General features: G+C 33.3%; 1 protein-coding gene across 16 annotated transcripts in view; it reads left to right on the top strand.

The window, feature by feature from the left end:
* The window catches only part of SOX5 (SRY-box transcription factor 5), a 955,660-nt gene that overhangs the window by 609,008 nt on the left and 330,293 nt on the right, over window positions 1-16,359 (top strand). The gene's annotated exons all lie outside the window — the stretch shown is intronic.

The raw sequence follows: 16,359 nt of genomic DNA, 5'->3' as shown, positions 1-16,359 counted from the left end.
TAGTTCAAAAAATATTGTTTTTTTTGAAAAGTCATTCACATACCTTTACATTGATCCACAGCGTACAATTCAATGGTTTTTAGTATATCCAGAATGGTGTAACCATTACCACAATCTAAATTTAGAATATTTTCAGCACTCTTAAAAAAAGACATCTTGTGCCCATTAATGGTCAATCCCTACTCCCCTCCCCCCAGCATGTTCTCTCCCCCTAGATAACCTCCAATTTACTTTTTCTCTATATAAATTTGCCTATTCTGGACATTTTATGTAAATGGAATCATGCAATGTGTGGTCCTTTGTGACTGACTTTTTTCGTATAGCATAATATTTTAGCCTCATTTACATTGTACCATGTATCAGTACCTCATTCATATCTGTTACCAAATGACATTATGTTGTATGTACACTGGATTTTGTTTTTTGATGCATCATTGGATAAATATTTGGGTTGTTTCCACTCTCAGATATTATGAATAATGCTGTGCACCTTTGTGTACAAGTTTTTCACAGGCATATGTTTTTATTTTTCTTGACTATATTTATCTCAGAGGGGTATTGCTGGATCATATGTAACTGTATGTTTAACTCTTTAGAATCTTGCAGTTATTTTCTAAACCATATTAGTGATTTACATTCCTGACAGCAATTTGTGATATTTCCAGTTTTCTCCACATCCTCTCCAATATTTTTTGTTATCTTTTTTACTTTAGCCATCCTAATGGATGTGAAATGAAATCTTACCATAATTTTAGTTTGCATTTCGCTAGTGATTAAGGATGTTAAACATCTTCTATGTGCTTATTCACTATTTGTAGATTTTCTTTGGAGAAATGTCTAATTCAGATCATTTGCACATTTTTTAAATTGGATGACTTGTCCTATTAATTTATTATATATATGTATAATGTATGTGTATGTTATATATACATACACACACACACAAATTGTCAAAGTTCTTATGTATTCTGGATACAAGTCCTTTATCTGGTATGTAGTTTGAAAGTCTTTTCTCCCATTCTTTAGATTGTATTTTAAAAATTTTGATGCTAAAGTCCAATTTATTTTTTTCATTTTTTATTATTTTGCTTGTCACTTGTGCTTTTGGTATTGAATCTTATAAACCATTGCCTTACATGAGGTCATGAAGCTGCCTTTCTGCCTTTCCTTATGAGTGCTTTATAGTTTTAGCTCTTACATTTATGTCTATAGTTCAGGAGAGAGTTGTTTTGATAACCAGAAATAAGGCTAATAATACTAATAATCTAAACCATCCAGCACAGTGATTGGCACAGTTAATGGGAGTCATAAATTTAAGCAGATTCAAGAATCTTGCTCATTTATGTAAAAGAGTTTGTTAACCTGAAGTCATGCTGCAATAAAAACAAAATAGTCTCTGGGAAATATATTGAAATTAAGGAAATTTTGTTGATATTTAATAATCATTTAAATAAATGTTTTCTTAGGTTGTCACAGAGTAATTTTATTTTTTCAAATTAATATTTTGGAGGGTTTTATAAATAGTGGATAGATTATCCACAAATGTTTCTGGAGAGTTAAGTATTTTAAGTAAATTGAAGATGAAAAGTTCATGATAGTAAAGAAGTGAATTTTAACTATTGCTGCAACCTTTTGCAATGGAGTATGTCTATTTTTTAATACCTCTGTATTCCACTTCTGGTGATTTGGGTATGGCATTGGCAGGTTTCATTTATGATATACTTTGTAACCTAAGAACCAAATATGAGAAGGTAATTTCTCCATTTTAATTTCTGAAGCAAACTGAAGTATGAGTGAGTGTGCTTCTGCACCCTAAGCAGCCATAGCTGTGGGATGAAGTTCTCTGAAAGCAACTGAGGCTAATAGTTTACCCTAAGGAAATTGTTTTATGTGATAAAAATACATTTTGTGTTGAATAGAAAAGTATACAGATTGATGAGGGAATCATGTTTTATCCCATCTAAAAAAGGATAATCCCTTTAGGTCATTGACAGGACAATGTGAAGAAGCCTTGTGCTGCAGCTGCAACAGTCTCTGGATAAATAGAGGATTTAATAATGTTCAAATATTTGTCCCAACCTCAAAGGATACCCTGAAATAGAACTAACTTTGCAGATGATACAGCTCTCCCCGTATAGGTCTGGTGGCTCCTGCCCAGGGATTTCCTTGGGCATTTAATGTGTTTGGCTGACTCTTCAACCAATGCAGTTACGGTAGCAATCTGTGTGGGGATTTGGCTTCAGTCCTTTATAAATAATGTCAGCATAGTATGTAAGAATGACAAACTTGAAAATAGGAAATGCGTATTTAAATCTCTGGAAAATATTCCCCATGATTTGATGTTCTTGGACACATGAGAGTTGGGATTTTGAAAGGATTAATTAGCTTGGTCTAAACTTTCCTTCAAGTTTCGGAATCATATCTCACAGTTGCTATGGACTCTTGAGTGTCCACACGGCCAACCAACTCCTTGAAATAAATGTTGTATAAGAAACACATTCTTGAAAATGTGAAACACAGACCCTTGATCTCAATATTCATTTTACCTCAGTTGTATATGTTTGCTGTTTTTAAAAGAATGTATCATTTTCTGGAGTCCTTAGCATGACTAACTACCTTGAAATCAAAAGCTGTTGAGACTATTTTGGTAAAAAGAGATCCAATGCAAGTACATTTATATAGCCATTAAAACATTTTCAGGGAACCATGTGTGATGGTGTGGTGGGGAGGAAACCAGTATTTAAGAAGACTTTAAATGATTATTCCTCCATAAACTTGCCAGCAACAAAAACAAACAAACAAAAAACAAGGAAAAAAGAAAAAAGGAAAGAAGGAAAAAAAAAAATGAGGGGAGGAGAGGTTGCAGAGAATCTGGTTCCTTTCTGAACACAAAGGTCTTTCACTTGTGGGAAATTGGAATGGGGGTATTTGGGTAGTGGAAAAAAATGTTCTAGCATGTGGTAATGAGGTTTAAAAAAAAAAAAAGAAAGAAAGAAAACAGCAATGGATGATTACTTTTCTCCATCAAGGCCCCTTTATCCTCATAAGCTCAGACAGTGGTCAGCATGTTAGACACCCCTCCCTGTTTTATCCATCCCTTAACTGTGTTCTTTGACAGGACTGGTTTATACAGCTGGGCCTTTGTTAAGCTTTGGGGAAAGCAGTGGAGAACAGCAGAAAAGATGGCAGATAGAGTACCTATAAAATGGTAAATACTGCATTGAAGTGCAGGATTCCAGCTTGAAGTCTTTAATTTTGTTAGATTCTTTTTTTTTTTTAACAGATTTGTAAACTGTACACCTTTAAACTTTTTTAAGAAATAAAAATAAATACAGATTTTGTGGTATTATGGATAAATGGATTATGTTGATCATTAAAAATTCTTATCAGCTATATTTTAACAACCAATAGGAGTGAACTCAGTTATAGTAACATCTAAAATTATAATCTTGAATTAGGTAGGTCTAATACAGTGACAATATTTTAGAGAACATGAACATTGTATGTGCTTAGCCACAGAATTGATTGAAAAGAGAAAGCACTGAGGAAAAGCTATTTATTCAAAAGGTTTATCTATATGACATACTTGGACAATATAAACAAACAGGAATTTGATAGTGATCTTACCATTAGCCTTATTTTGAAATCTAGTACAAACCTTGTACTTCTGTGTGTTTATACTTGTTATGGCATTTTGTGAATTTGACGATTTTTCTCCTCTACAGTGTATGCCATACCCTTTGAATTTTTATTTCAGGGCCAGGAAACCAGTAGCTTTTCAGTTAATACTCAACAGTTCTTACCCATTTATAGAAAAAGAGCTAGCATTCCTAACATGTCCACAGTGGCAATACTAACCATGCTTTTAAACTTTTTTCCCCCTAAAAACAACAGGGAATGTGCTAAAACCAGAAAGATTAATGGAGGAAGAAGATAAACAGCTAAGACATAAAATGAGTTTAGAGGTCAAGCTAGAAAAATAGGAAAGCTTATGGATTTAATTCATATTCATCCAAGCAAAGGAGCTTTGGCATGAAAGGCACCAATGAAGAGGCTCAGCATTCTTATAACATCAACCATAGCTACATCCCGCTGTTTTGGAGTTTGGGTTGATAGATGCTCATCATCTTTGGCACTGCACCCTCACTTTTGGACTTTTCATGATTATGATGGGCAATTTCTTCATTTTTGCTGGGAAGTTCAGAAAATGTATCTTTGCCACAAATGTCCATCTCTCATATCAGAAGCTGTTGTGTTGTTCTAGGAAAGATTTGTGCACTGTATATATGTTCTTTGCTGTCTATTTTAAATATAGCATAAATATTTTTCTACTTTGTACATTTTTCAACAGCTGCTATAGAAACAAGCTGCGACCAAGTCTATATGGGGCATGGGGAGAGACAGTAAGCCACTAAACTGCCCAGGATTTAGTAAAGTATAAACTATTCTTGTCAGGGTGATTTGGATTCCAAACAGGATAGGAGGTCAGAATATTTCTCTTCATTGGACTACTTAGACAGTGAATTCTTGACAAATCTGATGTTGGTGTCCAGTATTCCCTTTAGCTGTGAGTCTCCTTTCTCATTTCTGCTAGCAGGGGAAACATTCTCTAGAGAGTTGCTTTAGACGGCTTAACTTGCTTGATTTCACAATGACCTTTGAAAACAAAAGAAATTAAAACTAGACTGGTTACTTAATTATTTTTGTCATCATTGTTAGATCCTAAATAAATTAAACATGCCACAGATTTTATTTCAAGGCATACACCATGCTCAGAATAAGTCACTTTTGATTATGGAACAATTTGCTATTTATTTAGACTTAGCCAGTAATGTGAGAAGGGAGGGAGAAAGCAGAATTGGGAATGGGCACTTTAAGAGGCAACCCAGATAAGGAGACAGAGAAGGAGGCTCAAAATAAATATTTAAGAATATTGTTTTGGAAAATAAAAATTTTACCCCTGTTTGCAATTTTCAGACTGTAGTATTGTGAAGTCCTGAAAAGGTCAAAATGACCAAGTGATTAAATCAAGTAAAGGGATGTGTTTACAAAAGACTTAGTAAGACTTATTAAGACTTATCATTAAGTCTAAATAGCTATTCTTTCCTACTCAAAACTAATATTTTTGCATTTTCATCTCACCTTACCAGTGATGTTTACGAATGAAAATTCATCTTTTTTCATTACTAATATGCTGCATATGGTAAATTGTTTTAATAAGTAATTAAACATGCCCATGTACACATGCATATGTAGACACTAATACACCCTCACGAGGATAACATGAAAAAAAATTGCATTATTAAGGGATTAGTACTATTCTCTGTGATAAAAATATTTAGAATTATGTATCCTTTGACTTTTCTTTTCATGAGTTACAAATGGGAAGGAGTTTGTTTCTACTTCATTTTTTGTTCTTTAAAATGTACAAAACTTTTAACCAAAGTTTAAAATTACATAGTAAATGAAAATTGTTAGCATCTGATTATAATTGTATTGATGTGGTGTGGTCCAGTCCTTAATAGAGAGATTTCATTAAAAAGGAAGAATATTAATGCTGTTAGCATAGCATTAGGTAGTGGTCTTCTTTCTCTTTTCTTCTTCCTCCTTCCCCTTCCATTCCTTCTCCTCTCCCTCTTTTTCTTTCTCTTCCCTCCTCCTCCTCCGCACCCGCCTGCTTACACAAGACACACATACCTCTCAAACTTCCCTGACAGATTCATTCAAGGACAGAACAATAGCAACTGAATTAACCCCTTTTGCTTTAGCAATTGTTCTGATGGAGAATAGAAAATATGGTCCCTGTTGCTAATGTTCTATAGTTTTAAAGGGTACCTCAGTAGAGATCTTGAGAATAGATAAGCATCTCATACAATATTCTCTCAGTGCCTATCCAACTGTCTATAACCTGAAATTTATACATGTGGCAACCATATGTTTCAGTAAATCCAAAAAGCTTCTAAATTTTAAGATTTTCTTTATTTCTTTTGTCCAGAAGTACATGATTATTTGTTTATCAAGTTATTGATGAATTTTCTGAATTTAGGAATTAGAAAAGTAGTTTGCATATTAAATGTTTGACTTAGAGTTTTTGTTTATTTTGTTTTGACTATTATTATTATTACTAAAAGACTTATACAGCAGGTACTGGAAGAGACTGTTTTTACTAATCCCTGGATTCTTCCCTCCAATCCTCTATCTGTCCCAAGTGTGGGGTATGTGGCTACTCTGTGCTCAGCCCTCAGACACACAAGGAGCCGAGCATCTGGGGAAACTCAGGAGGTGAGCACTTTCACGCTGACTCAGAGACCAGCCGTATGACTCCAGTCTGGCGCTGTCACGCCTGGTTATGGAGAGGCAAGAACAATGCCTCCCTTGAGAAGGAAGAAAAAAGTCTAGTGCAGTCACAATTTTGATGTAAAATTTAAATCATCTCTCCACATCCTGTGGATTTAGAGCTGTCAGAAAGGCAAAACCATGCTTAAATGGAAAAAGCTTTTTATTTCCTTAAAAAGTATACTCTCTATAACTATAAATAACAAGTTCTAGGTCCTAATGCTAGATTATTCAAAGTAATTTATAAATACTCAGAACAAAAAGAATTTGATGTTTTCAACCTAGAGGTGGCTGAAAGTTAAACATTTTTTTTTCTGTTTGTGATTAATGACAAATGTATGACAATGTATGAATCAAATAGTTCACAGCAAATTCCCGTTGATAGACTTGTATTGCCTTCTCCTGGATTCATAGATGGGGTCATTTTACCAAAAACCTTAAAGAAGATTATCTTCAACATTTAAAGGTCACAATCATTTCTATTATTTTTTTCTTCAAGATGACTTGATGGATTTTTAACATATTTGATGATTAGAGACAGTCTTTAATCCAGTATTTAATAACTCAAATAGTTGCTGCTTTTGAGGTAAGGAAATTATAATGATTAGTAATGATTCAAATAAAGGCAAATTTAAGCTCTCTTTTAGGTAGAAAGTGCCAGATCCTTTCTTATAAGTCATGAGAGAAGTTTTGACATATTTTTCCAAAACAATCTAGAATTCTGTTGAAACACCAGCTCTTTCTTTTTGAAAGTGACTTTGTATTTAGGAGTCATAAAAGTTACCCTGATTTTCCTTCTGTCTTGTCAGTTTTATCATAATGAACTCTAATGCCTTTTCTGAGCATTAGAACATTATAGAATGATTACAATAGAAGTTAATTAAATATATTCTTTCTACTTTTTATTTATCAGTAATACTGTTGTTTAAGGCACTTAGTATGTGTGGATAAATTTAAAACTAATATAATAAAATCTAAAACTACTAAGTTTTATCTGCCATATGTACTCCTTTAGATAAATTTTGGCTCCACAGACCAGCTATTATGTTACTATAATAAAGCAATCTTCTTATTTAGAAAAGTGTCTGGGGATCTTCGGCTGGTAAGATATAGTCTAATTTTGGAATAAAATCCTAGTGATTTATAATTATTAATAAAACATAGGAAAACATAGAAAAGGAAGAATTGAATTTTGAATTGGGGGAATCATTATAGAATTAGGCTGCTGTAAATCCTTTTAAATGCTGCCTGCCTTACTAAAAAAATTAAAACAAGAAAAAAATGGACACTTTAAAGTTAATTTTACTTTTTACCCTAGGCATATTAACTCAAGGACTACTGAAGCAACCTGTGCCCACCAAGAGGAATTAAGTTCTGTTTTTCCCTATCTTTAATTTTCTTTTCATTTTGTACCTTTTCCTGGGAGAACCTCCTCTTTCTTACCCTCTGGTCTGTCTCTGACCTTGGTGGAGTAGAAAGGGCTGTATAGAGCTATTTCGTAAGAACAGTGAAAAGCAAAGAGAAGAACAGAAAAGTAGTGGAAAAAAAAGTTAAAAATGGGGCTATTCTGATCACAAAGGAATGATATAATGACGTACTTGATCTCAATGCAGAGAACATCTCAGAAACGACACATGGGACTTGGCAAAGATAAAAAATAGCAGTGGTCAGGATTACTTTAAAAGTTGTTGGTGATTATAACATTTTAATCATCATAGTTTAAAAATAAAATATTTTGTATACTCATTCAATTTTAAAATGAAATAAAGATTCATTCATAGGTAGCTATAACTTAAAAATCAGTTTTTTCTTTTTTGTTGGTTTTTAGGTGTACATGTTATGGTAAGTTTTGTGGATCTCTAATCTAGTGAAATGTATAGTAAAGATTACAAGGTTACAAGGAAGTCCAGTCTGATTTACTACTCAGTGTTGTCTGTTTTTATATTTCTATGAATTCTGTGCTTTTACTTCCATTTTATGTCAGGACCTGATGAACTTGTTCATGCTTCTAAATAACAATATAATGAATGAAGTCTTTGTACAAAGGAAGCAAGGGGTAGAAAAGTATAGAGATAGGCATGTTCAATATCAGAAACTTATGACAAAGAGAATTTAGAAGAGAAGAAACATGTAAAAGTTTGAATGATTACATATTCACCACAAATAAATTTTCTATTTAAAAATTTTCTGAATATTATATATGACAGACTTGGTTGTCAAATTTACATGGAATGCTATCAGAATAAAGACAAAAATAACTCGCAGTTTGGAAATTATGTTCAAATTATGTTCCCTGTAAGAGGGAAAAAGGAAAGTCTGAGCCATACAACATGAATTATAATAATTGAAATTCATAGATAAGAGTAATGAAATAGATATTTTTTCTTTAATAAAGTAATATGTTAATTATGTAGAATTCGGTTTGTACATCAAATAGAAGTTTTGGTCGTTCCATTCATTTGAATTAAAATATTTCCATTCAAGATCAATGCCTGTTTTAATTCCTTATATTGAATAAGTAATATCCTATTACAGATAGATTCCTAATACATGGTGGAGTTCAATTCCTGATACAGATTAGCCTTCTTACAACAACCTTAAAGTAGCCTTCTTACAATAACCTTAAATCTCAAAGGAATCCAGACAAATGTAGTTGTCATGAACAAATCACCTTGCTACGAGAAAAACTGAAGGAACATTTCTGTATCTCCTTTGATATTATATTATCAGTTTTTTATCATTGTAGGAAGTACTTGAGACTTATAAACAGAACAGTTCTCTTTTGGCTCACAGCTTTGGAGGATCCAGTCCATGACTGATTGGTCCCATTGGGTGTGGGCCTGTGGCAAGGCTGCACCCAACTGTGGAAGCATGTGCCTCTCACTTCATGGCCAGGAGGCAAAAATGAATAGGAAGGAATGGTGTCCCACTATCCAATTAGAGGGCATGCCTCCAGTGACCTAAAATCATCCCACTAGGCCCTAGTCTTAAAAGTTCTGCCACATCCCAGTAGTGCCTTCTCAGCGACTAAGTCTCTACAACATGGACAATTTGAGGGCATTGAGGATCCAAATTATAACATATTTAAGGAGTTCCAATTTTAGTGTGTCCCTAAGAAGATTCACCTTTTAAAATATTTTCACTTGTTTTTAAAACATGTTCTGCTGTGCATGTGATTTAACACGAGAGAGTGAACATTAAAAACAAACACGATGATTATTTAACTTGTCCTTGTGTTTAAAAGACCGTAGTAATTTCTTTGACAGAAGTTCTGCATTTGTTGATTACCTGCTCCTTCTTTATTAAAAACTTATCTCCAAAACTAAACTTCCTCTTTTCTCCCCAATTGGCCTTTCTTTATCATTCATATATTCCTCTTATTAGCACAATCATCCTTTTTTAAAAAAAAAAATATTTTTTAGTTGTGGATGAATGCAATGCCTTTATTTATTTATTTTTATGTGGTGCTGACTGAGTCACAACCCCAGCCCCAGTATAATCATTCTTTATACACAAAATTAATAACTTGGTCTTTGAACTATCTTACCACAGCAATACTACCCAGAATGCACCCGATGGCCTCTGAACTGATCCTATCCACTTTTTCTTCTCTGGTTCCCACCTTCAACTTTCTATCAGTTACTAATTTCTGATTATTTTTCTTTCTAAAATCCTATTCTGATTATGTCACTGAGTGATTCACAAACTTTCACTAACTCCCTTCTGCCCTCAGTGTGCACTTCAGCTCTTTGGTGAAGACATTCAAGGTGAACAGATTGGAATCATGGTTCCTAATCTGGTCCCTGTCTTTCTTTCATCTTTGCCTGCTGTGGCTTCTCCTAAAGGCTATTGCTTTAACTGAACCATTATGCCTACTTTCCTGCATTTATCTCTAAATTTATTTGTTAATATCATTTCCTCTGATTAGAATCCTTTCTCCTTTGTGTTTGTTGAAATTCTGATCCAACTTTCATCACCTCTTTGAGTTCTCATATTATCAGGAAGCATTCTCTCTGATTATTTTAGCCATCCATAGTCTATTATCCATCACTTGTAATACTTATGAAAACTCATTGACCTGCCACTATTTTTCTTAATTTATTAATTATGTTGCTATCTACCTGGTGCATGGTGTAAACATTTTTCAACTTATGAATTAATGAATTAGATAGATGAATGAATGAGTGGTTATATGTGTTCTTCAACATCCTAAAAGACAAACCAGAAGGGTCATGATATCTAGGTTGCCTGTTTCTTTATAACAGAGGTGGTTTGTTAGGCACAAAATAGACACCCATTCAATTCATTTTCATTTGTTCATAGAAAAAATACCTTGAATGCCAACTATATGTTAGAAATTGTTCTGTCATATAATTAATTGTATCTGATTCAGCAAAGAGGATTAGGTTATTTGTAAGAAGAAACAGGAATTTGCAAAGTCCTTTATCAAATAATCATAATTTTATCATTAATCTTGGTAATGTAGAATGAAGTGGTCAAAAATAGACCTGTAATTACTAAAATATTAAGAAATATAAGATATGTTACAGGTCACGAGAACAAGAAATTAAAATGATGTTTTTGTTTTTCAGGTATTTGTGTTATAGTTTGGATACTGTTTATAATAATGGGAAGAAAAAAATTAAAAAGTTGAGTAAAATTTAAAGCTATAATGATGCTTAGTTGTTCCATAACAGTAACTTATAAGAGCTAATGGAGTAGTCTGGGGGTGGGCACAGGAGCATCCTCTATGGTGGTAAGAAGGGAAGGAAGACTTTATAGCAAAACTGGAAGTTTTCTCATTCTGGATTTTTTTTTTTTTTTTTTTTTTGCAATTTCTAAGATCCATAACTGTGAGCATTAAAATAAATAATATTAACATTCCAAAAGAATAACCAGTAGAAGGCACTGCTAACCATGACATTAATTTATCCCTGAAGCATAGGATTAAAAGTCAAAGGTTAAAATATTTAGAGAATAAAATCTTATAAAATGAACTCTAAGGAAAGCAGCCCTGTCTCCTGAGTCTTCTATTTTATATTTGTTCTGTATGCGGAATTCCTTTGACTGTGGTGCTGTCATTTTCTAGAATAATTACAACAAGGAACATATCTTAGGCAGAAAGAGATTTTATTTTGTTTTGTTTTTTATTTTAAAGCAGTAAGTAGGTTATACCTCAGAAATAAGTTTATTAACAATCAACTATGTATTTAAGTAGTTTAACTCCTGTAATGTTTTCCTTACATACTTTAAAAGAAATGTGAGATTTTACAAAGTACTTTAACAAAAAGTTTCCCAGTCATTTTACATTGAAATTATTAAAATAAGAATATTGTTATCACTTAGTTAGATTTCCTGTTCTCTGTCACTGAGACATATCACAAGTATACTGGTCCCATGAGATTAAATATTACAGCTATCCATAGCTAAGGCATAGTTGAAAGGTTGCTGGTTTTAGTTGGTAGCTATTCAATATTTATTGGTAGACTACTGTTTTCAGAAAGTTACTAAATACTAGACAAGTAACTGTGAACAGAAATAAGGCTACCTTCTTGAATCTTACACAATACTGCAAGAGACAGTAATAAAGAGATAAGTATAAAACGTGTCATTTGATGATAAGGGCCACGAATAAAACAGAGTAAGGAATCGAGGGAGGGCTGGTTTCAGAGGAGTGATCAAGGGAGCCTTCTGATGAAATGTGTATTTGAAAAGAAATCTAAATGAAGTGGCAAAAGTGCACATCTGGGGTAAGAGGATTTCAGATTGAGAAAATGCCAACTGTGAAAGAAATGTTTAAACCAATGCTAAATTAGTTTCCAATGCTGCTGTAACAAATTACCAAAAACTTAATGGTTTAAACATTATAAACATACTATTTTTCAGTCCTGGATGTCAGAAGTCCTCAAGTGAAGATATTGGTAGGATTGTGTCCCTTCTAGAGCCTTGAGGGGACAATCATCACCTTGTCTATCTCATGGAAACCATCTACATTCCTTGGCTCATGTCCTTATTCTCTGTCTTCAAAACAAGTAGCACAGTATCTTATAGTCTCTCCTTCTGGCTCTGACCTTTCTGTTTTTCCTCTTATAAGGACCCTTATAATTAATTTGGACCCAGCAATAGTATCCATAATTGTCTCCCCATTTCAAGATTGTGAACTTAATCACACCTGCAGAATACCTTTTCCACACAAGGTCACATAATTCGCAGTCCCCTGGAATTGAGTTCAGGACATTTTGGGTAGGTAGGCATTATTTCGATTAACACAAATGGTTTGCAACATTGACTGCACAATTAACATCGCTGGGGAGCTCTGAACAATTCTGACAGTCTGTACTCCAGAACCAATAGCATCAGAATTTCTGGAGATGGGACCTAGATATCTGTAATATTAAACCTCTCCACATAATTCCACTATGCAACCAATGTCAAGAAGCACTGGTTTCCTTTTCTGTTGCAATCTCACAACCTCTGTCTTGCTTCTGTGCATACAAGATACAAACGGGAATATCTTACTTGCAGTGCTTCTAGTGCACATGGAGAGCAATCAGGCAATAGCAAAAGTCTCCATTAATTTTTAATTACTATTGCATATTGACCAGAATAGTATGATGGTGTAGAATGCTACAGGGAGAAGTGAAGGAAAAACAACTTATTGTCCAAACAACTTGCTCTTTCCCTTCATGTTTCTCAGCAACTCCAGGAGTGTTACAGACTAGAGATGGGATGTTATCCATAATTCTCAAGCTGCTCCTTTTCCTATGTAAGCTTGAACCCTAAATTTATATTGACTTTCTAAAATTATCTCTGCATCTGTTCTTTTGTTATGACTTCCCACATGAAATTTCTCTCCATTTATCCAACTGGTCAACCATTGCCTGAAGTATTTCAGCATGCTCTGGTTTCATGAAGCTCTCAGGTGTTTGACTGTAATGTCATTTGTCTGAACTGTTTTTATTATCATTTCCCCCTTAAAATCTCCTCAATTAGTGTATGTAAGCATCTTAAAGCAGGGGTGACTTTTAAAATGCTTATTGAATAACTATCTTGCACATAGTAGATGGTCAATAAGTAGTTATTGATGATTTGAAAATGTCTCTCTTGCCTTGGCATTAAACATGAGTTCTTTCAATTTTTTTTGACTATTCATAAAACTGTGTTAAAGACCACTATTGTATCATCAATTTCATAAAGCAGTGTCACATTGAGTTGCATTTGTCTGTCTCATGTCAGTTATTTTGAAGTCTGAGTTTTGTTCCTTGGTAAACCCAGCATTTACCACAGGAATGAAAAAAAAAAAATTCTGAATGAATACATCTGAGCATATGCCATCCTAGATCCTCAAATTGTTACAAGGTATCCTTATATGTAAGCTGCAGGAATTGGAACCTACATATCCCATAGGAACACTGTATGGTAGTTAATCTGTGGTGTCTTCTTCCTGCATTGAAATTGAGTCTTCCCTCTGTTCAAGATGAAGCCTTTTGTTTGGTAGGTTAACAAAATTTCAAGAGTCTAATGTTATTGGTGATTTGGTATCATGGTTTTTAGAGGTACTATGGGTCATAGTAAGCATGAGTAATGGTAGTGAGACCAACATATTGATACCTCTCTGCATAATTTGTCAGATTTGTGCTATTTTCTAAGTTAATATCCAATTACTGGAATATAGCCATGGTTACTTTTGTTGTAATGACTTAAAACATCCTTTAGAAATCTTTGTTAATAATATTTTCAAGCCCAACACATTAAGAACATTCTGTAAGACTTTGGAAATGAAATTGAAATAGACATGAACTGTGTGTTATTTTTAGAATCCATTCCCTTCTGGCACCATCACTCTTTCATGTTCAATGTTTAAAACTTTTTGCTCCATAGAACATTATGTACAGAGAATGCTTACCCACTTGCCTATAAAATTAATGTAGATATTCAAATGGTCATAAGTTTTGAAAAGAGTTTCAAATCTTATCTGTTTGCCTTATCTACCTTATATCTAATTCTGGATTTTCAGTTTTCATGATCATTATAAACAATGGCACTAATGAAGTAGAAATCAACAGAAGAGGTATAGTTCTAAAGGTCATAGAATTGTAATAATTTAGGAAAGGCCAGCTGATCTAGCTTTCTGCTTTGATGACCCAGAGACTGGCTGTCATTTGCCTAGAGTTTTCAGACACCGAGAGACCACACATGAGGTGGAGATAGAGACCACAGAAAACCAATTTATTAATTCCATAATGCCTACACCAATCACAAATACTGCTGTTTATTATAACAAACTCATAATCTCCTTATACTTAAGTACAGGTGATAACAACAAACAACTAAAAGTCCCTTTATTAATTTACTGTGACAAATCTCTTCACAAAGATCTGAATATTTCAAGTGTATCAGTGATTTACATGGGAATCAAGTTTCATTGCAGACTGGCAACCAGAACAGCAGGAGTTAAATATCTCTAGTGTTTAGGGGTTGTTACTTATAATAAAATATCAGTTTGATGGTAGAAATGATAGGAATGGCGCTGCCAATGAGACTAAAACTGTTCTAACTCTTAATCCCAGCCCTTTATATTCCTCTCTGTATTTGACAATATACTGGGAATAGATGTTCGTAGTGGAATCGAAGGTAGTGTAAAATACTTGAAATGTGATGGCCAACACTATTTCTCCCTAAGGCAGCGCTTACATGGTAGCTGCCAATATTTCCTCCTCCTTTTCTGGTCTTAGCTGATCACCTCTACTATTAACATTTCTTTTTAATACTTGCTAATATTTTTGATCAATTTACAGTTGATTGCTGGCCAGGGAGCATTTATCTAACAGGAGATTTTGTGATTCACATTGATTTTACAGTTAAACTCTTAAAAAGAAATCCTTTTTTCTTGTTTTTGTGGTTTTTGTACATTGTTTTTTTGAGAATACGTGGGTCACCCTGGAATTTTGAATTTTGTTAAATAAGAAAGTGTTTTTATTTGAGTATATACTCTTCATTAAGTATTTGTACAAGCTATTTTCATATGGTATGTAATTCATTTCCAAAAAGATTGAAGAGATAGATATTATATCTCACCTTGAAAATGAGTAAATTGAGATGGACTAAATCTCACAACTAATAAGTGACAATCAGTGTTTTAACCCATAGTTACCTGATACTAAAGCCCTTAAGTTTTCTTCTGTCCTCTTCTTAATAATATCCTTTTCTTAACTGAATATATTCAGTACAGAAGTATATTTTCCTTCTGAAGATTCTAACACTAATAATATAGTATTCCTCAACAATGATTAGGAACCTTTCTTTTGGAAATACATTTTAAATGTAAAAATCTGTGCTGTTTATGAAGGAAATGATATGGCAGTCAGGGAATGCTGTCTCTTGTTCATCCCACTGGTCTAGAATAAGAATAGATGATTCTGTAAACATTCTTTGTTGAACAAAAAATACAGCATTTCCAAGGTCAGATCAAGTTGTAAATATTACAAGGGAGTTTTTTCCTTTTTTCATCAAACATTTTAACTCAATTCCATTTCTATGTAAAATTTTTAATGGAAGGAAAAGGAACTTTCTGTTTAATGAAAAATATTTGCCGTGTATGATATTCTGATAATATTCTGAATCAAACTCCAATACAAAGGAAATGTTTAATTCTTGTTCAGTTATTTAAGCCCACTCTCATATAGGCCTTAGATTATCAAAACAAAACATCCCTCTTTATATTTTTTTCTTAAAGAATTCTCAGGAGTAAATAAGTCTGAAAAATCACATCTAAATTGTTTGTAGAGTTGTGAAAGTAGAATGGAAATAGTTTTAGACTCTAAACTTGCAACTTTGATGTCAGAACTAAAGACAAAATTGAGTGAGTTGGGGAGATGAGGCAAAGAAAATTTTCAAATGTTTCCAGATTAATTGTAATTGTAAAATTTATTCAATTCTTAAGCTTTCAACAAATACCAAACTTTTTGTCAGTTGCTCTGAGGTTTGCTTATAACCACTATTTCTGCATTTCACATTAATCTT

Source organism: Sciurus vulgaris (assembly GCF_902686455.1).
Source record: "Sciurus vulgaris genome assembly, chromosome: 5".
NCBI lineage: Eukaryota > Metazoa > Chordata > Mammalia > Rodentia > Sciuridae > Sciurus > Sciurus vulgaris.
The sequence above is the reverse complement of the archived record's forward strand: the minus strand, read 5'-3'. Positions and strand labels throughout refer to the sequence as shown.